The following is a 24,006-nucleotide window of genomic DNA, read 5'->3' as shown; positions in this document are numbered from 1 at the left end:
GTAACTCCCTGCTCCCCCCTCACCTTGTCCCTTGCGGCGTTGCCTACGCAGAGGGGCAGAGCTGTCCTCCGGGAAGGACAGGCTTCCACGTTTGCTGAGCTGGGAGGTGACCCACGATGGGGAGTGGTCTGGGGCCAGCAGTGTGGTACCCCGAAGAAGAGCGCTAACTTACGATTAGAGTTTTCCTCTAAGGCCAGACGTATAGACCAAGGAGCGAACAGTTTGCTTTTCACGTGGGCTCCTTTGTTCTGTTGAATTTTCTTCCTAGAAAAGAATTTTATTATTGTTGTTGTTGTTATTACTATATTTTTTGCAAGGAAAACCTGCTGCCCCGCTCCTTCCTCTCCCTTTCAGACATGATTTTTTTTCTTCTCCCCTTTATGATGCCGAGGAGAGTAATAGAGACATTGTGGCTCTCTCTTCCCTGTCGGCGCTGCTTCCTCAGGCTGTCTCCTTGAATTAGGCACTGTGCTAACTTACCGGCGCTAAAAGGCATCTGCCCAAACCCAGCGTACCTTTTCAATAAAAGTAATCATAAAATCAACCTGCCTTGTAAATCCATTGCTCTTTGGTTTTGAAATATGCTGCAAGTGTGTCTTTTGTGTCGGCGTTTGCGAGGGCAGGATGATTCCCACTGAAGGTAGAAGCCGTGTATTCCTTGCACTACAAATGCGATCTCTTATCTGTCTCCCCCCTCTCCTTCTGAGCCACCCCCGACAGTGCTACTTTTTGTGCCGTAAGCTCCTTTCATTGTTCAGCATCTCCTCTCCCTCCTTTTGCGTCCATAAGGGAAGCGGCTGTAGGTGGGAGCGCGTATGGATGTGTATGTGTGTAAGCCGGTAACATAATTATCCTGGGGGGGAGGCAGGTGAGATGGCAAGGCTTAGAGACATCTTTGTCGATGCTCTTATCGATATCACCTGGCTGTGGAAATGAAGCTTGCTTGAAAGAATACTCCGGGCGATAGCGGCAGAGGAGTGAGTCCGCTGGCTGAATGAATTTAGAGCGCATCAGCTGCTATAGATCTTGCTAGCAAAATCCTGTCAGATACCCCATTTAAAGAAGTAAATCTGTTAAATGAATTAGACCACATGGAGCGCAGCTGTGGACAGACAGACACATCCACATCCACCGCTGTGCCTTGCCTCTGCCAACAGCATGTGCCCAACGTGGGTTCTGTCCTTCCCGGGAGCAGCCGGGGCTTTGCACAGGCGTGTGCAAGAGGCAGGCACGGTGACACCCAGCTCCCCCACCGCCAGCGCTGCGGCAAGGGACTTGCTGGCGAAAGGAAGCAGAATAAAAACTTTGCAGGCAGCTTTGAAAACTTGGGCAGAAGTGGAAGGTGTTTTGTTTGGTCATTTTTCTCACCTATATTGTTAAATTTCTTTAAGATGCTTCGCTGCATGGTAGAGCCGAGCAAATGCAACATCCCTGATATTTCATCGACATTAAAATTCTTCTGTAACTACCAGGACAGTGTACACTAAATATGTCTGTTGGCTCTGTATCATATTCCCATCACATATAGATACTGCACCATGGAAACTTCTCTCCATTAACACAGCGAGTTTATTTGGTGTGTGCATACACACGTATGGGTGTGTTTGCTGGAGGCCGAGAGAGCAAGCGGTGGAGCTTTTTAGAGGATCCTAATGATCTTTGATGTTGACCATCAGAAAAGAAAAACTTCCGCAATGAGGAATTTGAGAGATCACAGTTTGCAGATATAATCGTGATCCTGTTTTGCACTGACATTTGCATGCGTCTATTTGGAGTTGCTATATAAATGCATACTTTGGGGGGGTGGTTGTCTCTGAGAAGTTTTGTGGCATCCTTGCGTAATTGTTATATATAACCCTTTGTAAAAACTGCCTACCTGTGCTCCTGATGGAGAATCTGTTGCAGGTAGGTGGCTGTAGATTCGAGGCAAAAATGTAATAAGGCTTTTCTACAACAGCAAGCAAAAATTGTAAAATGTTCTTAGATCAGCAACACCTTTACGTGTCTAACGGGTGCTTTTCAGATTTGCAGAGCTCAATCCTCCAGTTGTATTTCTCAGATTCCTGAAAGGGTTTGTGTTACATGGAAGGTGAATTACTGTGATTGCACTGCGTATTCTTCTGTTCCACTGCACAAGAACCGTTTTTGAATAGCTCATTAAAATGTTTGTTTTACCCCATAGCTTAAACGGTGATTTTCTAAGAAACTTGTTTTTTTAAAAAAAAAAAAAAAAAAAAAGGAATTCAATGCATTGAGTTGTAATTTTACTGAAAAATAGGTTTTTGCTTGAGATACTTTGCAGCAAAAGGAGAATCCAAACTCAGGCATTTTCATCTCAAGGAGTGTTTGGAAGTTGCTCTATTTAGTCCTCTGCATCATGGGAGCAAAGTCTCATCCTTTTTTCACCAGTGGAGGAAATTTTCCAAATTCAGTAAAATTATTTGGGATATGTGCTGGTGTAACCCAAATTAGCACCTGGCCCTGTAAGATATGTATTTATGCTGCAGAGATTGCTTTGTCTTTTGGGTGAACCTTTCCTTACTTTAAAAGAAGCAGAGTGTTGCTTGCCAGCGGTACCCATACCTGCGCATCCCGGGAAGGGACAGCATCTCCTTTGGGGTGCGTCTGGGTGGGATTATGCTCCTTGTTACTCAGCAAATTGGTGTGAGATGTCTGCATTTGGCCAAGTTGTCTCTTGCTGTAAAATGCAGGTACGCAGGAGATCCGGAGCGATGGAGTGTACAGGGAGCACGTAGAAAAGCGGAGTCTTTCCAGGGAGAAGCAGACGTAACGTGTGCTGGATGGGCCCGTTCTCTTAGGTGCTTACTGAGAAAAATAATGCCATTTGTTAGAGTTTAGGGGCTTCTTGTAAAGCATGTGTTAAAGACACCAGGAGACATATTTTATGGGTTTCCTTTAATAAGCGTACAATAGTTGAGATTCCTAGAACGAGTGGAAATAAATGGCATGTTCCTTTCTGCAAAAGAGATCTATAGCCCTGTTTTAAAATCAGGAAGAAAAAAAAAATCCCTGGTTTTATTCTTTGCTTCTAATAAAATCTGTCCCAGTGGCCTTCTGTACCCAGTCACCATGGCATCACTTTCCCACAAAGTGACAGGCAGAGGTCCATGCCAAAGCCGGGATCTCTTGGCAAAGAGCTGGCCCTTGTCAGAGCAGACACCTCTGCTGTCCCTGCGAGGCCGCCCGCATCCCCCGCCTCCCTGGTCCACAGAAGATGGTTTCCTGTTGCTGCTTGGTCTTCATCGTCTGTTGTCTGTGACTTCTGGTGGAGCACGGCCTGATGTGTCAAGGTGATCTTCTACATCCTGGCCACTGGCTCTTCTAGCCTCAGTTTCCCTGCTACTGCTGGTGGCTTTTGCCCAGCTCCTGGTGTGCCCTGGGAATGAGCGATTGAGTTGGTGAGCACACTGCAGTCCTCACTCATCTCTTGGGGCTGGTGGGTAAAGTGGGGGTAGTTTTACTAACATTATTTTGGTTATTATTTTTTATAATCATATTTAACCTTGGTTACCTGGACACAGTCTGTTTGTCCTGCAACCGGTTTCTCTCCTGCAAGAGAGTTTGTGCGTTGTGTTAGTGAGCTCTTTGTTCCACTTTAGGGTTTTAAAGAACATCTCTAGCATGGAGTTAGTTTTCCTTTTGAAACAACTGGTTCGTTATTGATGAAATGTAAGTCAGGGCTATGATGACCACAGCTTGAATTCCTGAATAACGTAGTGCTTTGAAAATCAGGCCGAGGACTGTCTCTACAGTCACCCACCCCATCAGACATGTGCGTGTTGGGCTTTGTGTTTGCAGGCTGGGACCTATGTAGAGATGTACGTGTGTACATACGTGCACGTGCTAGAGGGGAAGAAGGTTTTTCTTGTTGTATTTTGTGGCAGAACAATGGGTTGGAGGGGGAATGCACACGTACACGCGTGCGCACATCCATCGCTCACTCTCACAACTCTTCCTGCTGGGATGCACCACTTAAGAGGACGGTAAAATTTGGGGTCTAACGTGAAGTGACGCTTTGTTGCTAATAATAATCAGCCGTGGCCATGAGAAATTGCAAGCTTAACATTGCTTCTGAAATGATGAAATAAATCAAGCGGAACGTTTGCTTTCCATCGCGCAGTGCCCTGCGTGATGTAGGAGTGAAGGAGCAACGGGATTTTCGGAAGAGGTGGGCAGGCAGATGGGCAGTAGCAGAGGTGAGGGCCACGCATCCATCCCTGTCTCACCACCAAAAACGCATCGTCCTCATGGAGCTAGGTGCGCTGCGTGGAAGGAGGTCTTGGAGTATGCAGCCATCACCTCCTTTTTCTGCTTTTCTGGCAACAACCTTCCTGCTCCCTCTGCAAACTGTTGCCGAGACTCCTTTCCATGCTGTTCGGCTTAATTGTCTTGTCGGGATAAAGAAATGTTTGAACAGTTAAAGTGGGGAAGGGCTGGATGGGAGCAGCCCCTGCCGGCTGCAGGGCCATCTGGCCTGCCTTGGATCTGCCGGTCTCCAGTTTATATTTCTCTTTCTGTTATTTGGGGCTATCTGGCGCACTCGGAATACCTAATCACCATGGTGAGAGGAGGGATGGGGCTGCCTCCCCCCCGCCGCCCCCTCCGGCCTCCCCTTCCCATCAATTGTCATGCAGAGCCCAGCCGGGCGGCTGTTCTGCTCGCAGCCCTCATTTGCTGTCCTCGTCCGGCTCTCGGCAGAAGGATGGCTTTTAATTGATCGTTTGAGGGGGAGGGCTGGGGCTGTTTTCTCCTCCAAAATGTTTCCCCGCGCAGCCGCTGCCATCCGGCCAGCTTTCATGTCAGCTCGGCCATGCCAGCGATGCCTCGTGCCCTTTCTCTTCCTTTTTGGACTCCCCGAGAGTTGGTGTTGGGGCTCGTAACTGCCATCCTCATTGCGCCGAGCAACACCTAAATGTCATATTTATCCACCTCCTGCTGGAGAGGCGGGCACGGGCACAGTAAATATATATCACCCCTCTTTTGCCCCGTGCGTCTGAATGCTGGCGTGAGTGTATTTATTGTGCAATTGCAGGGCAAACTCCCCATCTCGCTCGGTATTTCCCATCAAAACCACGGCCCCCAAACCACCGGCCAAACCCTGCTTTTCGAGAAGGATTTAATCACATTACATCTTCAGTCCCATCGATCAGACTCGACTGCTGTCACAAAACTACGGCAGAAGAAGTGAAGGCAGACTTGGTGGCTGCCGTGCTGGGTTGGGGACCGGGAATCCCGACCGTGGGCACGGCTCGGAGTCGCAGTTTCCCGATCCCAAACGGGGATACAGTGATACCTCCCTCATGGCGGCGTCTGCTGCTTTGATATCTCCTGACAGAAGACACCAGGCAAGGGCAAAGTATTAGTATTATTAATATAGTACAGTTAGTAGAATATTATGAACCATTATAAATCATTACCGCTAAACTACAGTTATTAAAGGAAATGACCAAAGTGCACTTTGCGAGCCAGGATCTCTGACAGTTAAAACATTGTTTTATTATTTTACCTGCTAACTTGCAAAATTCAAGAGTTAGCAACAGTTTCCTGGTTGATCGGTGGCGATTGCGTAAGGAATTGGGAGAAGTGGGGGGGGGAACGGGTGTACATTTCAGGAGGGAGAGAATAATAAGCATTGGTGCCTCTGTGATTTTATTTTTTTTTTTTCTCTGATAATTTGAAGATCTTGAAGGAAGGAGACATACTCAGGCATGGGCCTAATCCTGCTCTGTAGGAGTGAAAGTGTTTAAGGCAACGAGGTCTTAGTTTCTGGAATTGCCCTATGGAAAAAATAAAAGTGAAGGTGTTTGTGAATTGTTGCTGGTTGTTATTTGTTTGATATCATTTAGACAAGTCCCATTAAATGCTAGCAGCGGATTCATTTTTCCTTCTTTGTTTGCCTTCCAAGGGGTAGAAAACAGACATAATTATATTTTACATGAGACTGTAAGATTTCCTCTCATCTCCTTTTCTGGCTAATATCCGCAGCTATAAAATAAATTCCATTTGTGCATACATGGTGTTAGACTGAGGTAAATAACTGTCATCTAAAATCTGCCTAACCTTAATCTGCATCAGGAGCACTATAGAGAACTGTACCCATTTGTATAATATTAAGCTTTATTTTTATTATGGATTTCTAATGCAAATTCATAGTGGGGGCAACATTGTTTTCTTTTAATACCATATTCCAAGAAAAGCAGCCATTGAAAGCAAATTGTGACAATTTTTATCCCGCGGTTCATGTCACTGGTGGTCTTCGATCATGTCAGTTTGCTTGATGGTCTATGAATTTTTCACCTCTCTTCTTCAGGATGGAATAGCAGATTTGGGGACTTCTGAGGACATTTTTCAGCTATGCAAAGCAATTGAAATTCTTTGGGAATAATGGATTTCTACTTGGGAAATTTCATGTGGGATCAGATTCCTATACAGCGTCCTCTGAAAAAGGGCATCTGTATTCTTTTGTAGATCTACACATGTAATCTGTATATGTGTCTTTCTCCCTTTTCATGCAACCTCGTTGCTTGCCTGCTTGGCTCTGCTGGCCTGAGCGATCCCCGTGTTTATGAACTTGCAGGTTATAGATATTCAGGGCAAATTCATTGCCCTGAATTCAGTTTTCTTTACATCTTAGTGCTGAAGTATTTTCCTGTCGCTGCTATGGTATTTGTTGGCTACGCTGGCAGTCCTTCTCTGGGACCTAGCCCTGGAGTCAGTGAAGGCTCTGGCTGAAGAAGGACTGTGGATTTTGGTGCTATCTCTGTCTGGGCCCTTCTTCTTTGTCCTGTCTTTTTAAAACATGGATGGTGGTTCTGATAAGCCTGGCGTTCTTTAGCCATCGCTTTCTCCTCTCCTTCAACCGTTCGCTGGCGTCTTGAATTGCAGCAGTACCCGGAGCAACAGAGGAGGGGGAAAAGCAATGTTGGGAAGGAGCGGGGCAAAGAGAGATTTATTGTCTTAAACGTGGATAACATGGGGAGGGAGTCCTGGTGACAGTGAAACTGGTCTCTGAGTTCAGGTGTGGGACACTTTCATAGTATTTTTCCTCACTTGGGACAATGTTTCTAATCAGTATTGTTTTAAAATGTTCCTTTTTTGGTACCTCGAGGCTGAGATTTGCTTTCTCACCAAATTGCAGAGCAAGAATATGTTTTGTACTTCTTGTCAACACCGGGCTGCTCTGCAATGGGAAAAGGAAGGCACAAAGTGTCTCTGGATACCCCGAAAAGGAAGAGCTGGAAACCGTGTCCTTGCTTTCCCCAAACAGCACTGATTCTTAGTAACTGGCTCTCACCAGAGTAACAACATTAAGTTTTTAATTTGGAAAGACCCAAGAGCTTTTGCGTGGGAGGTTTTTGCTGGTATAGTCCTGCAGCCTTGCCTGTGCTTTGCACATTTGTGATGCTGCAGCCCCGAGCAGGGTGAGGGCGGCAGGACGCGGCCAGCTGCAGATGCCGGGCTCGCTGGCACGGCTGGTTTTCTGAGCACGGACTCGTTTCTTGGAAGGAAGGTGGAGTGCTTTGTGGCTCTTGTATGAAAACTAAAGCAGAAAGCACTGGGGTGTCAGTCAGCAGGCGAGCAGCATGCCACTGGGCTAAAGGCTCACCAAATGCAATAGATTTTGTAAACAGAGCAGAAAGTGAAACTCAGGGAACTGTCCTGACGGACCCATTTCTCTCTGTTGAGATTTTTGGTACTTTGTTTCAAATTAAGATATTTTTAATTAAAAAAGACTCAACCTTTTCATCTGATTATGATATTGTTTCCCTGCACTGGAAGAAACAACTTGCAAAGCCATTTAGTATGTGAAATTTTCTGTCCTGTAACATCCCTCACTATAAGGAGGCATAGGATAACAATCCCTCATTGCAGACAGCCTGCTTTGGCAGTTGTGCCGGGATGGGAAAAGACCTGGTACCAGATTACAGCTCTGCCTTCTCCTCCAAGCTTGCTTCCAGTATTGAAGATTTCTTTTGGAGTTGTGCCGGAGGCGAGTTGAGGGTGTTTGTGAGTGAGCAGGGAGGAGGGCTCACGGGGGTGACCGGCATCCTGGGTGCCGTACCTCGGTCTGCGTGAGCGAAAGCCTTACCAGGATGGCCTGGCCGTGTCGTAGCAGAGCCACCCTGCACCCAGGCCAACCTTTGGCCCATGCAGGCTAGCTGGAACCTTGTCTCCTCATCGCTGTTTGCAGCATGGAGGATCTTGCGAGGTCCTGATGGCTGTGGATGGGTGGAAAGTGCCATCTTGGTTACCAGGTATCGGGGCAGGTCAGAGGGATGTGGGCAGAACGCTGCAGCACCATTGAGGGGGCTGCAGAAGGCCACTTCCTTCCCTTCTTTATTCTCCTCCTTGCAAACCAGTTTCACTTCCCATTACCAGCACTATAGGTTGGAGGTGAGCCTTCAGCAAAGTCCTTAGCCAGGGTGACAGCTTTTCCTTCCTGAGCTCTTGTCTTCAGCCTCCCCAAGAAGGCAGCTTGACCACTGGCCTTTTTTTTTTTTTTACTGGGGAGATGAAGGAGCAATCAGTGACCTGGGTAACCCTGCACGGAGCACGAGCAGAACAACTTAATGGTCACAATCAAAAAGTTGCCAGCCTGAGTAGATTCATACATCAGGAGCTGCCCCTTAGACACGAGAAGGGGAGAATGAGCAACTAGACTCTTATAACCTTGCTTCTTCGCCCTTGGTTTTGCACTTTGCTCAGTGCACAGCCCTGTACAGGACTGCTGGTGTTGCTCCTGTGGTGTCCGCTCCTGGGGCTGGTTACCACCGTCTGTGCTGCTCCCTCCTTTCTGCATATTTGGGTTCATGCACAAAAGTGTTGCTCTCCAAGAGTTGTTCTAGTTACAGAAGAGGCATGGTGATCAGCAGCCTGTCTTCGCTCAGGATTTGGGGCTAACATGTTCAGGGAAGCTGTGCTGAAGGCGCTTGGAAATTCAGTAGTGGGGGAAGCAGGGAGTCTGCAGACCAGAAATTTAATGTCAGCCAGAGGTCTTTGAGAGAGTGTGAAGTAGAAAAGTGCTACAAGTCATTTCTGTCTTAATTTGGCCAATGCATTGTGTCCAGTCCCATGATGGGTCCAGGACTGAAAGAAGTATGATGATATTTGGATCAGGACTGGGATATACTGGAAAAAGTAAGCCATGAAAGTCTGCAGATCTCTGTCTCCATTAGCCAGAAGTAATGTTCCCACCATCTCATTATTTTCCCCTCTTAAAATGAAAACAACACGTTAACTGTGGAAACAGGGGAGGATTGTGTTAGAGCAAGACAGAGCTGGACAGAGAGAACTCGAACTGGCCTTACTTGCCTGTAACTCAGATGCTGTGGGTGTTGCAGCCTGGGGAAGCTGTGTATGGTGTGGTCTGGATCAGGCCTCAGGTTTTATGGCACATCTCAAGGAAGAAGGGCCCTTAAATTAAAAAAATGCTTTGCCTTTGGTCACCTCTTCAGGAACACTGTGAGGACCCAACTCTGCCCTCAAGCATGCGCGTCTCCCACCTAGGTGCCCACCCCGGGGAGCGGGCATGCCCTGGCGAAGGCTGGGGAAGGTTACGATGTCAATGAGAAACATCTGGGTCTGTTCTCACAGATGTTGCCAGTCGTGTCTGGGTTGTTAGCTGCACCTGGGCAAAGAAGCAAAGGAAATCCCCGGGTGGTGTGATGGATTTTGCAGACCCTGGGAGGAGAAGGCAGTTAGACACCACTTGCTGATAGTCCCTCTGCTATGTACTCAGGTGGCTCACTGACGTTCGGGTGATCCAGGACCCACATTTTTTGCAGCTAAGGAAATGTGTCATCAACTTGTCACATACCGATTATTTTACTTTTGTTGCACATTTCTAGCTTGACCGCCGTGGGGGTATTGAAGATGAAGGGCACGTTTATTGGCAGAGCTGAGCGTGCCGTCTCCTCGCAGCCACGCTGAGCAGGAAAAGGGAAGGGCTGCCTGGGCAAAGCCCTGAGCGTAGGTTGTGCTTGTGCTGTGGACTCTATTGACCTTGGACAAGCAGAGCCATTTCTCATCGCCCGTCTTTAAAGCAAGGGTTACGACATTCTCGTAGCACAGCCGTATGCTGAGGGTGGTTGCGTTCACGTTTCGGAGGTGCTCGGGTCCTAGGGCAGTGGTTATAACCGTGGTACTTGGATGGTTACACCAGGATTGAAAACTGTGGGGGGGGAGGGATGGAGGCTTGTTTTAATAAACATTATAATTGGGATTTATTCTGAAGAAACAGTTGCCAGATTTTTTTGGGGGGTGAAACTTGGATGAACAGCTGAAACCGTAGAGAAAGAAACAGGGGGAAAAATTTGGAGTAAGGTAGATAAAAGTGAGAGATAAAAGAAATAATGCAGGGAAGGATGAGTAATCGACATTCTTGGAGTCGAAGCGCAGGCTCTGGCTTCCTTCCTGAGCAGTAAAATAAAATTAAAAAAAAAAGTCTTTAGAACAACAAAACTCTGGACGCGCTGGTTTCCTTCCTGACAGGCCCAGCCTCGTGGTGTTTCGATGAGTCCTCACTGGCAACCAGGGCTGATCTAAAGGCCAAAGGCAGAAAGATTGGGGGGAAGGGAGAGGGATTTAACTCTTTGAGCTCTACTGGAAAACCAGAGATCTTCTGCTTTGTGCGGGTTCCTTTTGCCATCGCTGGAGCACGAACAGTGTTCATTGTGGCTCAGAGGTCTGAGAGGCGATCGGTACATTCATCCAGGTGCTCGGTCATAGTCAGATGTTATAAAAGAAAAGTGAGTGTTTTTAATCCTTGTGGATAAAATTCCTTGGACTGTGCGTGGTACGGCATGAAACAACAGCACCAATGAGCAACGCGGCAGTGGACTGGCAACTCTTAGTAGGAAGCCCTGACGTGCCGCTGGTGCTGTCTCAGGGGTGCTCGTTTTACTCGTAGCATCCAGTTTATAGTACAGCGCCGCTCCAGTGTCTTTCGTTAGCACGCTGCCCAGCTGGGAAGGAGCTGCTGGGTGCACGAGAGCCCATCGTGCCCCGGCAGGCTCTGGGCAGCGTGCAAGGAGCCAGGAGTGCGGGAGGGGAGGCTGTGTGTGTGCTAGACAGGTTGAATGGCTTGGGCAAAACTTGTTTTGCAACTAACTCTCTGAGGCTCGCCGCTCTCCGCAGGGTTCCCCTCTCTGAAAGGTCGAAGCTACTTCTTAATTCTCAGCAGCTGACAAAATATTTATTTTCAGGTACTTAAAATATTATAATTTGAAGCGGAGTCCAGGGCCCTGGCTGGAGCTGAGCTTTTGTACTAACAGCTTCGGTGAAATGCCTTTTTCCTCCCAGAACTTGCCAACAAATGCTTGGAAAATAATTGTGGGACAGTCATCCCTTTAGTGAGCAGATCAAGAAGATTTGAGACTTGCCAGAGACTTTCAAAGGACAGGCCAAAGGTTCAAGTTGTTGCCAGTTCTATTTGTCTTAGCCTTTATACTCACTTTTGTGTCATTAATTTCATCAAATGTCTGTGGGTAAAAGGCACCCAGCGGGCTGCTGCTTTTGCTGAGCTCTCTGGGTGTACTTGGACACCTCTCGGGAAATAAGCCCACTTTTTTTGTCTAGGGAGAGAGATTAAACCCACCACAGCTGTAGCAGAAAGAGGCTTACCCACCAGCAAGCTTGTGATAACCTGACAGGGAGACGGCCACCCTGGGGGAGCAGTACCCAGGAGCTACTGGTGTCCTTTCTGCAGCCCTTTTTAAGCAGGTTTTGCAGGGAGATGCGCATATGATTGATGCTCCCTCAGTGGTACCGTACCTATAGGACCTATAGAGACCTACAGAAATAAGGTGCCAGGCTTGGAAGTTACTGAAATGAGGGCTCAGCCAGAAGGAAAGGCGAGCAGAGACTGGGCAGAGGGGAGCCCAGCACCCTGGGTTCTGTTCCTGGCCCTGCTCTTGGGTCCTCGGGATAATCATGTATTTTGGGGGATGCTGGCAGGTCGTTCTATTGATTTTGGTAGGCAGGGCATCTTTGTTGAGCTGTTTGCAAGGGCTGCCCTGGCTAGAGTAACAGCTCTGTTGGCACTGTCCTCTCCTGGGGGCCGTGCAGCAAAAGAAGCAGGGAGGAGGCTGTTTTCTCAGCAGGATCCCTGCAGGCAGAGCTTCCCTGCCCTTCTCTTGTGCTCTTGTGCCACAAACCTCTTTTCTTGGTGCTCCCATCGCTGCCTGCATCCTGACAGCTGCTTTCCTACCCTTTCTGCCCCAGTGCAGCCGGCCAAGCACGTTAATTTTTCGGCAGAAGTGTTGTAATAATTAGGCAGCTCATCGGAGGGTTTAGCGGTACTTAACCAGATGTGAAAAGACTCATCCCATGGTCCCCACTCTCTCGCTGGGCTCCTGCCAGCTGCCTTTTCCCGCCTGCTCAGGTTGCCTAGAAAGGGCTGTAGGAGATCTCCCTGCTGCCCTGGCTCCTCTTGCCTCTCTTCTTATGCTAAACACTCATTTGTGAAGGAGAAGGAGGGAGGGTGGAAATCTTTGGGCTGTTTGGGAGAAGAGCAGCAAAGAATTAAAAGCAGACACCTGCAGCGCTCAGGCTTGAGACCTCCACCATTAACTCTTCCCAGGGCAGCATCCCCGGGGCTTGTGGCCCATCTTTTGGTGCCTGGCAGGGCTGCGAGGTAGGATGCAAGGGCTGGAGCGGGTGGTGGTGCTAGCCAGGGCTCTTGATGGCTCCTCGTTATATATAATCTCCATCAAGTTATATATGTAATAAGTTATATATATATAATCCCCATCTCCCCTGCCTCAGTTTCCCTCCCTGTGGAGATGATGCTGTGTCCCTGTCCACTGTGCTCTATAAGCATTTACACACAAGGCAGTATTATTATTATCACTAACATGGTCATAAAACGAGGCTGTAGTAAACTGTATTGTCTGCCTAATCCATATTAATTGGAAAAAACTGTTGGCGGCAGGATATTGGCCTGGATGGCCTGTGGCCTGAGTCATTCCGACAATTCTTACATTTCTATGGTAAAGTTTTATAAATACACACTGGCACTGTATATTATGTTTAAAAAAAAAATCTATATACAACCTATAGGTTTATGGTTATAGAGAGAAAAGACATATTAAATCAGCAAGACCAAGGGAGCAGACAAGATATAAAAATGATACTGTATTATGCTAGAACTTATTGAAAATCCCAACACATCTTTTTTTTGTGTAAATGGTAAATTCCTTTCTACGTTCTGAATTTGTTTCTTAATGTGTGTCACGTACCAGAATAGTAGCATGGACACAGTTGCAAATACGGTATGTGTTTTATTGTGAGTATTATACTGCATAGCAGAGTAAGGGTGTTGAATATTGCAGTCAGTTATATACAGCTGTAAATGGGAGCTACCTGCTGTTCTGTATACAGCGAGCTGCATATTTATTAGTAAATACCAGTCTAGGTAAAATAAAAATAAAACAGGAAGTTGTATTAAAGACTTCAAGGTTTAAAAGTAGTTTGCACAAAACTCCTGGGATCCCACTGCGGGGAACGGTCCTGCATTTTCCGGCATTAAGTCTTTTCCGTCTGATTTTTCTAGTTTTGTGAATTTGAAAGCCTCTGCTGGACTCCCCCACTCATCAGTTTGTGGAATAATTCATACGTGTTGCAAAGCAGGGTAAAGATTGGGTTTGGGGCTGGAGAAATTGCGCGTTGGCTCCTTCCCTGGTGTATCTCCAGCTGAAGACGTCAGAGCAGCTCTGACGGGTGCAATACCGAGGACCTGTGGTTTAGGGGAACAGGCGAGGGCACGTGCATCACGCACGCGTGTGCATGTAACGCCCGGAGCCGCGGGTGCTTGGTGCCTGCAGCGGGAAGGCCCGGTTGCGGGCAGAAAGCAAACCCTGTGTTTTCTGGGGTGCTTGCAGGCTTTCCGACTGACAAACACCTCTATGGAGATAAAGGCATCAGGACAGAACGCGGACTCCAAAATGAGCAATGGCTTCTGAAATACCCGAGTGTTTAACCTAGAGGGAGCTCTCTTACATGAAGAATGAGACTATTGGCACAGCTTGCCTGAACAGCTTTTAGCGTGTGTATCTTTAACAAACTTCTGCCTCCTGCATCCTGTGCTTGCGCTTCTGGGTACCACATTTCCCTGGGCTGATGCACGGAAAGTTGGAGAAGTCCTGTGGGTAACTTCTGCGCTCCCGGCTGTGCAGGGGCCAGAGCGAGAGCCTCTCTCAGTTTCCAGAGGTTGCTCCTTGTGGAAGTTGACGGAGATTTCTTCTGGCGATAGCATTTCTTCTATTTTTTCCTGCTCCTATTAGCACCGTCACACCTCGCGGACAAGTCACGGCTGTTGGGGTGCCAGGCACCTGGTCCCTGCTCTGCCGGGAGGAGGAAGGGCTCCTCGGTGGGGAAGAGTCTTTTGTTGGCTGCTGAGGGTGCTGTTAGCAGGCTGATTCACTAAAGAGATATTTATGTGCTGGTCTGGGGTGGCTCAGTTGCTCCCTTTGGGTCTCTCCTGTTAAATGGCTTCACATCCCTTCATCCTCCTCAGGGTAGGTCCAGCTGCCTGAATACAAAACTATGATGTTTTGGGGTTAGATGAACTGGTATTTCCTTCCCTGGAAGCTGTATGATGCTGGAGGTGACACAGGTGGATGACGCAGGGATGCTTGCCTTGTGCAGGGACAGATCCATCCCTGACCTGGTGTGAGTCCTTCATATCCCACGGGTCCTGCTCCCGGTGGGTGCAGGAGCTCCCAGCCGGGCCCCAGGGCAGCCTGTCTCCGGACACCACAACGCATCAGTGAGAGGTGTGAATGAGCTGACAGGGAGCTTGTAGCCTTGTGTACCCGCCACAGCAGGGCAGCGGGGATGTGGCTCTCCAGAGGCAGCAATTGTAGCTCTGCACCTCGAGGCCACCCACTGATTTAACGGAGTGAAAGAGAAACTTGCTGAAGTACTGGGGCAGAGGTCTTAGAGAGCTGACGGTGCCTGAGATGTCATTTAAAAGGGGGACTGAATAAAAGCAGGACTGTGCAGTTCTTTCCTGCATCCAGAAAACTCCTATCTGGGAACGGTGGGCCCAAAGGAACAGCTCGATGGTGCTGGAGTCAAGCTGGAGGGATTGCGAGTGGTGATGCTGCCCTGTTCCTCCATCCCATTCCCTGGCACTCTGGGTCCCCAGGGCGGCTGCGTTTGCCCCAGCAAGTGGCAGGAGGGTGGCATTCTCACTGCTGGGGGGCCGGCGGTGTCTTTGCTGGGGAGCCTCTCTCCCCAGGGCAGCCGCCCTGCCGCTGGCACTGTGCTGGTCCCGGGTGAAAAAAGAACCACCCCAAAAAGCAGAAAGGGGAGGTTCATCCAGCCTGGGCATACCTGTAGGGAGCACGGCCGGGAGAAGCTGGGAGCTGAAATCCAGCCCGCCAGCCAGAGCAGGCTTTCCCAGTCACAGCCCAGTCTCTTCTTGGGGCTGTTCTAAGCTGCTTGGCACAGTCTGTCTGTCCATCTTCCTTCCCATTCTAAGAGGCTTAACAGTCCGGGGGACAGAGGGGACTCCTCTCTCTTTTGCAGCTCCTGCCTTAAGGAGTTTATTTTATTAAGCTGGGCTGGGGGCCGGGGCAGAGGATGGAGGGCAGGGGTCCTTTCCCCTCCGGCACGCTGCTTGCCGAGAGCCGCAGCTTTGTCAGCAGCTCTGCTCCTCGCATGGGCATCCCTGGGAGCGTGGGAGAGATGCAGTGTGGTGATGGTGCTGGCACCGGGTGCAGCTGCTGCTCCTCGGATGCTTCCCTGCTCTCCTGGTCTCCCTAGGCAAGGGCTGGATGTTGCTTAATTAGCTTTTCGTCTCACTCGTGCCCCCACTGACCTACCCTGCCCCTCCCCAGCTCTGTGGACCTACCGACTAACAGCTTGAAAGGAGGACGAGGAAGCCTAGGTGCAGAAAAGAGAAAGGCCAGAGTTTCTGCAGGAGAAAGCAGAGAGACGCTGGCGGAGTCTCTCCGGAGAGTTTTTATAGCAGAGTTCACAGAGAGCTGAATTCAGCCTTTCAAATACCCTGACCCTGGCATGCAGGGCTGGGGTGATCCTTCTGCAGCCCCACTGTCTGGCGGTTGGGCTGCTTTAAAAGAGGGCTGCAGAGAGGCAAAGCTGGGGGGAAATTAAGGACAGATGGAGTAGGACAGCACATATTTTCCTGTGGGAGCTTTTCTTTTTGTTGGTTTTTTGTTGAACGAAGGAGTTTGGGGAAGGAAAGGGCATGTGTGAGGGTAAGGAGCTGAATGGGGAAGGTGGTTGGAGGGAAGAAATGGAGAACTAAAGCACATTTTTCATTTAATTTTTAAAGAAAGGCTTTGCGCTAACTTTTTGTGTCTTCAGTTTGTAGTACAGTCTGTGTTTTTCCAAAGAGGGCAAGGAGACGTGTGAGCAGCAGAGGCAGGAGAAGTTACTTTGATTCAAGCCATCAATTTGGCTTGAAAAATGCTGGAGGAAAGTAGGTGGGATTGGAATAAGCACTTTTCCTGGGCATGAATTCTTCTCTCTGTGTCTCAGGTGATGCCCATTCCTTCCCCCGTCTCGCAGTCTTTGCTTTGCTAGCTAGCAAGCCATACCTGAGCCTCCCTGTCCATCCTTCCTTTTTCCGCATTGGCACGAGGAGATTCTGGGAAGCAGCTAATTGCAAGGATATCTCCCCTGGACTTCTAACGAGGTTAGGGGATGCTGCGGGAGAGAGAGCAGGATGAGTAGGCACACCCGGCTTTGGGGTCTCAGCAAATTTCTCTGGATGTTAATGGTGCTGAGGCCCCACCCCATCCCGTTTCTGTGTTTGACAGGAGGAAGCTGCACAGTTGAGTACAACGCTCATGAAACGCAACTCTGTGAGGGCTTGCCCAAGTGTGGTTAGAAAAAACAACCCATTACACTAATAGTTAGCTTTAAAAAAAATCTGTTAACTCTAGGAAGCAATGAGAGAGCTCAAGGCACTGTCCTTCAGGGCTGCTTCAAATATTAGAGTGGCAGGCCAGTCCTTGCAAATCCTGAAGTAGCAGCTATTAGATGTTAACTCTTGCAGCGAGGGGTCTACTCAAGATGCCCAAACTGTGCATTTAAAAATGATGCCAGGGTTGGTTTGGTGCTTGTCCAGCGGCTGTGGATGCCGGCTGGGTTGTGGTTGTTGACTGAAGTGCATTATCTCGGGCTTAGTCGTCCTGCGTGCTGGATGAAGATGCATTGCATGGGAGCAGTTGGTGCAAGGAGAGCCCTGCTTCCCAAGCTGTGCTGCACCTGAAGGTGCTGCTCGGCGAGGACGGTCCCAGTCCTGCCCTCCTCATGTGGCTTGGGCAGCCTGGGCCCTTGCAGTGAGCAGTGCAACCACAATCCAGACTGTCTCTGCTGATCATGAAGGGACTGTAGTGTCGCGGTGTTGCTCACACAGGCACCTTGGTGAAATGCCTGTGGGAGGGACCGTGAATGTCCCCATGCAGCAGAAATGCTACATCTCCTCTTCCCCTCTCCCTTGTCATCCCAAGTCCACGGCCCAGCAGATGCCTGCTTTGGGGGTCTGGCTACAGCAGCCTTTTTATTCTACATCCAAGTTTCTTGAGAGTGAGTTCCCTGTGGGTCTGTGCTCTTTGCCCAATGCAAGCTGCCCTCCTGGTGCGTTTGGCCTTGTACAGAAAGTTAGTTTTACTTTTACAAGCCCCCAAGGGAGGTGGGTGGCTCCCTGGGAGCACAGCAGGTCCCGTGTCCTGTGCAGGGTGGTGTGGAGGCAGCTTTAGGGGGTGCCGGTTTCTCATCAGTAATTCCCACCAGTCATCAGCTGTTTGGACTGAAATGCTCCTGAGGAATTCCTGGGAATCTCAAAGGGTAAAAAAACCCTGGCACTTCTGAGTTGTACCTAGCATGATCTTCCCCTTCTCTTTACCCCCTTCCCCTCATTCACCAGTCAAGAGAGAGCGTTAGCCCGAGATGCTGTAGGTGTACGCAAACAGGCTGATTTATGTTAAATGAATTCGCAGTGCTCCATGTTGTCACCAGTGACTGTCTCACTGTTCATGACATGGGGATGAGAAACAAACTGCTCTTCTGTCCCCTGAGACACTGCGTTTATACCTAAAGATATTAACAGTGCAGAGAAAACCAGGAGCAGCAGCCTGCAGGGAAAATGGAAAGGACTTAATACCCACAGCTTGCAAAAGAAGAGCGGCTCAGGACATCAGCATTGGGTGCTGGAGCATCAGAGGTGGTGGGAGCATCTGTAGGAAAAGGGAACAGGGGTGAAAGGGCTAATACTGGTGGGGATTGCCGTCGCAGCCTGAGACTGTTTTCAGAAACAGTCCTGAACCTTTGGTGGCTCAAAGGAAGTATTGAGAGTCCTACACGTCTCTGTTGTGTGTCCCTAATAAAAGCATACCCCCCAAATGAGGAGGCAGGTAGGGGATGGTGAGTGTGTCCTGAAGGCGATGAGAAAGGCGAGCAGGAGAAGAAAGGCTGTCTTCTCCCGGTGGCCTGGCACAGGTTATCATGTGGTCGCAGGTGCAGGAGAGGCTGCGAAGAGCGTGTCCCCAGGCGATGTGCCAGGGCTATGGGGTGATGCAGTGCTGCGGCTGATGTAAGCCTGTCTCATGCCATCCCTCCATGGCTAATCTGACTTGGAACAGCCCTCTGAGTTAGTGTCAGCTCTTTTCTGCATGGCGGAGGGGTGAGGATCAGCTGCACAGCTATGCTCTGTCCCAGGCAGGACGGTCTGGCCTGGCGCTGGCGATGGATGGAAGTTTGCAGTTCCCTGCCTGAACGCGGGTGTCGTGGGCTGCATCATCGTCTTCCCATGCTCTGCCCAGGGGTCGGGGTGGCTGCGAGCGGAGAAGCGAGAATGCTGCCGGCTGCTGCCCGCTACCTGGTGGCCCCTTTGGGCCCTTTTGTGACCCTCAGTAGGTCGTGACCCGCACTCGGAGAAGCGCTGCTTTAGATCCAGGGTGGCTGGCGAGCACACAGGCGGCGAAACCCAGCCCTGCAGTGTCCAGCTGGGAGAGGAGGACCAGGGCTGAGGCATCACCAGCAAATGGACTTTGAAAAAGCCTCCTTTTCCTTATATACATGCGTTTTCAGCTCTCACCTAGACTTTAAATTTAAAAGGTCCTTGGCTGGTAAGTCAGGAGAGATGTAACTTTGGCTTGCAAACTTTGGGCTTGATTTAAACGAGGGCAGCACTTTAAAAATAAATCCTTCTTCCCCTGCTTCCCTAAGATACATCCAGGTAGGACGTGCTCCACGCTGGCTTAATGCTCCAGTTTAAAGAGATAATTTTGTCCAAAGCCACCCTTCTGTAGGAGCCTATAATTAGCAATTAAAGCACAAAAAATATTTCCATCGAGTGACTCCTAAATAAATGCTTGTCACTGCTGATCAGAGTTGGTTTATTTCCATGTGTGTTTTCCTTCCTTCTTTTTTTGTATAACTTACGGCCCTGTAAATGCTCAGCAGCTGTTAATATGATTCTGTCGATACGTTTACCATGGTGATTTGGCTATATTTGGCGAGCGTGTGAAGAAATCACTCACTGGTTAGAAGGAGGAAAGACAAGCTGTCGATATCAAGGGAGAAATGCTAATAACCCCAGTGACAAATCATTCCTGGGAATCTCAAAGGGTTAAAAAAAAAGCAGCAGCACTTCCCGGAGAGAAGGGCCTTGGCGAGTGAAGGTGACTCATCAGGAGCTGCAGACACCAGCTGTCATCTCCAGCTCCTCCTGTGCTTAATCACTTCACTTTTCTAAAGAAATATTTTGTTCTAATTCAAACAGACCTGGGCTTGTTTGTTTTTTATGAATTATTTACTGGTGAGGAGAACCTCTTGAGGTATCCATCTTCACTCAGAAATAAGTGGACTCTCAGAGCCTGCTGCAGTACTTGAAAACACGCAGTCCCCTCCGTGATGAGCCTTTTTTTTTTTTTTTTTTTTTTTTTTGACACCCACTTAAATCCAGAATAAACCCCAGAAAGTCAGCTCTGGCACTTGGATCCATACTGGAGGGAATGCACGCAGACTTTGGCCTCATCTAGTTGCTCTCTGAAAGACATCCCTGCTCGTAGGTGTGGGGCAGTGATGCTCCAGGTGACCCTGTGACTGCCACCGGTCTCCCGGCGTGGAGGTGGAGATGTGCCCCCCGTACCTGATGTGCTCCTAGGTGTGTTCCTGTAGCAAGCCCGCCCTCACCACGCGCAAAGCAAGCGCGTGAAGAGGCTCGTGTGTGTCGCTGACCCCCGCTCTGGGCATTGACACCCTCCAGCTCTGGATGATGTTTCTGTTACTTAATAAACCCATGACCACATTCCACCTGGCGGTTCTTGGCTTCTGCTCTTTGCACATTTATAGCTCTTCCAGTGGCAACGGGAGCTCATATGATGTTTTGCAGTCCCAAAAGGTCTGATCCAGGAGCCGTGGAAGTAAATAAATGGAAAAATTTGCACTGACTGGACTGGGTATCAGATTAGTCCCTAAATGTTAGTTGATCTGCTTTGGGGTTATGACAGACAAATATTGCCCCACGGTTACTGCTACAGGAATAATCGATCTACCTGTCTTGGATATGTCTAGGCTGCCTATCATCACTGCAATATCTAAGTGAGTGTTACCTCCCAGGAAGGCTGTGCCTGGCCAAATAAGTTGCCTTTTCTTTGTGTGGTTTGAGACCAGAGAGTGCAGTTTTCAGCGTATTTAAGATCATTTCTATTTGGCACTCATCTGCTCCACAGGATATTGCTACTTGACTCCAATGTCCTTATTACCTACTACTTATATTTCATTTAGAATTCTTTTTTTAAATTTATTTTTTACTAAATAAATAACATGATCTGTAAATAAATGACTTGGTCCTCAAAACAATTTAGACAGACAAAGTGCCTTGAGTGTGATTGAGCTTGAGTGGTGTAAGTCGCACGCTTATACAAGCTTCAAAATGACAGGAAAGATAATCCCATCAGGCAGTCTGTAAAACAGAACAAGCCTTGAGAAGGGTTTTCTTGTATACAATTACACTTAGAGAGAAGGATTTTCTTGTATACAATTACACTTAGAGACACAGGATGAGGAGGAAGGGGATTCAGGACTTGGGGAGGCTGAAAGAGGCAGCTGGTTGTGTCCTAGATGCTTATTTGCACTAAGGCCCCTTCACGCGAGTCACCGCAGCCTGTGGAAGCTGGAGAGGAGATGGGCACAGCCTCGCGGAAAGTAGCTCTGGTGCCCCGTCAGCACGGGTTTGGCCAAAGGGCTTTTCACCGCCGCCGGCTGCAGCCGCCGGTGTATTGCAGACCTGCTGGGAATGCGACAGGAGCATGCTGCGTCGTGCAGCCTTTCCTCCATCCTATGGGTTATGTGCAATGGGGCATATTTTAGCCTCGTTTCAGGGCTGCCCTTGTGTGAACCAGAAGCCTGCAGCCTGCCAGCTGCCCCTGAGCACAGGCGGCAAAAGTGCCCAAAAGTCTCCTTTGTGCCCCATTTCTGTTTGGAGAATGGGAACATCCCCTGGAAAATAGGATGCATGAAAGCGATGCCTTCACCAAAGTCAACAATATATTTGCTTTTGATTCCTCACTTTTTTTCTTTTTCCTTGCAGAAGAGCCTTTAAGCAACATTTTTTTTAAGGGGCACTTTTGACACCCAAGCCTCCTCCTCCTGCCTCCTTCCATCCCCTCCTCCCTCCAGCCCACACAATCTGACGGCTTCCCTCTCTGCTCCCCTCCCAGTGCAAAGATAAGACATTTGGGGTAAGAAGTTTGTGCCGTGCTCATTAGTGATGTGCAAGTTAGCAGAATTGAGGACTTCTTTCTGCCACTTACTATGAACTCTGGGATCCTGCTGTTTACAAAGCAGCAGCTGGTGGAAGGCACAAGATACAACAACTGAAGTTCACTTCTGAGCCAGTTTCTTACCTTTTTACTTGTGTGAAAAGTTCCTGATGCCATGTTGATTTTCTTGAGATCGTGTTTATTTAAATCAGGATAATAATCTTCCAAATATACCCTAAAATTATATAGCCATATAAATCCTGTCATAATATATTCAGTAAAACTGTCAGGTGATCATTCTTAATGTAAAATGAGACCTTTTCATCTTCATCCAGTCAGTTAGCACTAAATTAACTCCTTGGAATAGGCTCAGTGTCATTCATTTGAGTAAATACCCCAGTTATTTATTGAATATACAGCATTGCTGTCTGTCTCGGGGCTGGGAGCAAGAGGCTCCTGTCCTTATCCCAACTCCGACACCGGTCAGTCAGGATGCTTGAAAACTTCAGTAACACCCACACAAGCATTCGTTTTGCTCCTAATCTCGGTGCAGCCGTGAGCTGATGCCCAACGACAGGTTCAAGTTGTGGGCTAGGCTGCAAGCAGGACTCCTGATCCGCTGACCCGGCAGCAGCCCAGGAGCAGGAATTGTCCTACGCTGGCTCGAGTGCTCGGGAACATAGGCAGGAACCATGTCTTGGCATGCAGCTGAGGATGCTCTGCCAGTGGGCTCCTTGGAGGAGGGCTCTGACCAGTTGGACTGGCTCTGTCCTCCTCGATCACCTCACTTCAGAGCACCTTTTCTAAATGATTATTTTTCCCAGCCTTTTTTGATTCCTGACCAGGACAGGTCTTCTAAACCTCCAGCCAGGAACTGGTCTGGGCACATGAGGATCTCCGTCTCCTTCTCTTGGGATGGAAAGATGCCAGCAGGTATGGGAGAGGTTTGCTGTGGGGTTCACCATGCATTGCTGTTTGGAAGAAGCATTCAGACTAGTGCTGGAGTCCCAGAAGGGCAGTCACTGAGATAAAGACCCTAAAAGAATTTCAGCTCATCCTTCAATAGGGCGATTTTTTGGAGTGCCTGGTATGTTACAGCCTCCTCTCCGTCCCCAGAGAGGCTAGGACCCCTCCTTTACTCCTCTTCATCCCTCCTCTGGCTGCCAGGCCAGCGGGGAGCATGAAAGGTCAGCAGACGCCTGTCCCAGAGCCTGCCACAAAACAAGATGGAAATTGAAGCGCTGCCTGCAGGGGATTCCCTGGGGGACTCGGATATCTTATCAGCACGCACTGTTTAGATGTCCAGTCCCATGATGGAGCAGGAGGGAGAGGTGAGCTTCTTTCCCTGCATCCCTGAGAAGATGCTGGAAATGCCTCCAGAGATGCCCTGGCATCCAGCCCACAGCCTGGGAAGCACGGACTCAGCCAGGTTCAGGGAAACACCTTCCTTCTCCTGGACCTAAAGAAAGAGCCTTGCTTGCAGCCTGTGTTCAGCTTGCCAAACACAAAAGCCAAATAAAAATAAATGAATCAACGAATCAAATCCTGACTGTCCGGAACTGGGCTGCAAGGAGACACACTCATCCCGCTCTTCTGGGAGATCAAATTCACTACACAGATCAAAGAGAGAAGAGGAAAAGCTCTTCACAAGTCAGGAAACAAAATCGCCTCAGCCTTCCTTTAAAGAAGGAAAGTTACTGGACCGCAGCCTAAAAGAACCAGAGGAGAAAGCATCAAAGGGAAGCTCTTAGTCACATGTGGCTCTGTGAAAGGTGAGGTCTGCCAGGTACGAGATGTCCAGTTGGAACCAACAAACTTCAGCTCCCAAAGAGCAGTCTCTTACCCTGCCTACGGGAGCTCTGCATCCCCCTCCCTTCGAAAAAATGAGAAGATTAGAGTCCAGGAAAAAAGAAATTAAAAGGCTCACCAGGTTTATTCATAAATTCTTTCTAGTTCTGCAGAAAATGGAGGGCCATTCCCTTTCTTATTTCTTCTTGTTGATGCCCATTTCAGCTATAGCCTACCTAAAACAAAGATGTAGAGGGTAGCTGGAGTGGTCTTTCCTTAGGAGGGTGGAAAAGAAATCCACCCTCATTTGAGGATGGCGTGTCGGGTGGGCATTGCAGGTTGAGTAGTAGGAAGATGGGCCAACTGCAGATAAGGCAAGGAGTTTGGAGCTTAAACTGAAGCTTTTCTGTCAGCTGGTATTTTCTAGAATGGGGGTGACAAAGCTGTCTAGGGAGTG

General features: G+C 48.8%; 1 protein-coding gene across 3 annotated transcripts in view; it reads left to right on the top strand.

Annotated features, from left to right (window-relative positions):
• RNF220 (ring finger protein 220) overlaps positions 1–24,006 on the top strand; it is a 227,854-nt gene that overhangs the window by 1,420 nt on the left and 202,428 nt on the right. The gene's annotated exons all lie outside the window — the stretch shown is intronic.

The sequence above is a fragment of the Nipponia nippon genome, unplaced genomic scaffold, assembly GCF_047370975.1.
Source record: "Nipponia nippon isolate SJK-2023a ecotype South Korea unplaced genomic scaffold, ASM4737097v1 scaffold_5, whole genome shotgun sequence".
NCBI lineage: Eukaryota > Metazoa > Chordata > Aves > Pelecaniformes > Threskiornithidae > Nipponia > Nipponia nippon.
This window is presented reverse-complemented; position numbering and strand designations above follow the sequence as displayed.